At 46.1% G+C, this 1,976-nt stretch overlaps 1 non-coding gene across 1 annotated transcript; it reads right to left on the bottom strand.

Moving 5' to 3' along the window:
- Positions 1-1,651: 1,651 nt before the first annotated feature.
- Positions 1,652-1,727, bottom strand: TRNAV-AAC (transfer RNA valine (anticodon AAC)). Its single transcript has one exon. It is a non-coding gene; the product is annotated as a tRNA-Val (tRNA).
- Between the last annotated feature and the right edge of the window lie 249 nt (positions 1,728-1,976).

The following is a 1,976-nucleotide window of genomic DNA, read 5'->3' as shown; positions in this document are numbered from 1 at the left end:
CTATCTACTGTGCCACTGCTTGGTCAGGGAATAGTTTTCAATTTACTGTGTGATTATAACAATTTTTAACTTGGATGCACTTAATAAAATTACCTCAAAATTATTATATAATATTTTACCATACTTCTAGTAATTCTTAATGGTTTAAAAGAAATCGTATTAATACAGATAAAGGATATTTAAAGAATATATATAATATATAATTAACATTAAAAATTATGTACCTAACAACTAAATATACATTCTTCTCAAGCAGTTTCTAAAAGTCAACAACTTGCTCAATCATAAGCAAATATCAATCCATCTCAAAGAATCAATATCATAAAGACTATATTCTCCAGCAACAATACATTTGAAAATTTAAGGGAAAATAATACAAATTTGATAAAAGACATCAGGCCATACATTCAACAAATCCTATGAATCCTAATCAGAAAAACTAGGAAAAAAAGGTATAACTGGCACATCTGTGTAAAAGACCTGAAAACCAAAGACAAGGAGCCAGAAAGAAAGGACCTACTATCTCCAAGGGGGCAACTGTAAGATGAATAGCCATCTTCTCAACAGAAACCATAAAAGAAAGAAGATAATATGCTAAAAAAAAAAAAAAACAGCGGACTTCCAGTCAAGATGGCTGCCTAGGTAAATACAGTACTCAAGTCCTCCCACAACCACATCAAAATTACAACTAAACTACCAAACAACGGTCACTCAGAAGTACATGAAATCTACCTAAATGGAAGTCCTACAACTGGGGATTTAAAGAAGAAGCCACTGAAACTTGTAGGAGGGGCAGAGACATGAACTGGCTGGTCTCATACCCATGTGTGATGTTTTAAAATCAAAAGAGTTATCTTCGCTGCAGAACTTCCCCCTGAGGAGCAAAGGGTCCCAGCCCCACACAAGGCCCCCCAGCCCAAGGTTTCAGAGCCAGAAAGAAGTCTCATAACTCCTGGCTTTAAAAACCAACAGAGATTGTGGCTGACTGAGAAGAAGAGCTGAGGGAGTCCCAAGCAGCTCCTTTAAAGGCCCCATGCACGAACTCGCTCCCTCTGAGCTCCAGCACTGGGGCAGTAACTTGAAAAGAAACAGGGTCATACCAGGAGGAACTGATTTGTCTAGCAAGAGAGCAAGAGATTGGGGAGCATCCATCTGCCATATATAAGTGCTGGCAGAGGTCATTGTTCCTTTTCTGAGCGCCCCCCTCCCCACCGTGGTGATTCCCTGAGACCCTGCACCACCCAACCTATGGGCCCACTCACGCCATTTCCAGTGGCTTTTTCATATAAATGGCTTCTCTCACCTCATGCTTTAAACTTTCTTTTTTTTTTTTTTTTTTTTTTTAATTTTTCTGAAGCTGGAAACGGGGAGAGACAGTCAGACAGACTCCCGCATGCGCCCGACCGGGATCCACCCGGCACGCCCACCAGGGGGCGACGCTCTGCCCACCAGGGGGCGATGCTCTGCCCATCCTGGGCGTCGCCATATTGCGACCAGAGCCACTCTAGCACCTGGGGCAGAGGCCACAGAGCCATCCCCAGCGCCCGGGCCATCTTTGCTCCCATGGAGCCTTGGCTGTGGGAGGGGAAGAGAGAGACAGAGAGGAAAGTGCGGCGGAGGGGTGGAGAAGCAAATGGGCGCTTCTCCTGTGTGCCCTGGCCGGGAATCGAACCCGGGTCCTCCGCACGTTAGGCCGACGCTCTACCGCTGAGCCAACCGGCCAGGGCCGCTTTAAACTTTCTTAAAGTCTCTCAAGCAGCATCTCACCTCTATACACCCGATACCTCTTGCTAAGTGGCCCCAGGCCTGGCACTAGCAGCACCTGGCCTTGGTTCACAACTTGGCCTCTCTTTGGCACCTCCAAACCCAGCACAAGTAGCAGCCATCTGCACATGGTTCTGTAGGTTGTGCCAGGTGGCCCGAGGCAGGGCACAGATGAATGGTGGCTGACCTTGCACCTCCCAGGAGGCCCCAGA

This window comes from Saccopteryx leptura, chromosome 8, assembly GCF_036850995.1.
Source record: "Saccopteryx leptura isolate mSacLep1 chromosome 8, mSacLep1_pri_phased_curated, whole genome shotgun sequence".
Lineage (NCBI taxonomy): Eukaryota > Metazoa > Chordata > Mammalia > Chiroptera > Emballonuridae > Saccopteryx > Saccopteryx leptura.
Note: the sequence above shows the minus strand (reverse complement) of the source record. Positions and strands in the feature narration are given on the sequence as shown.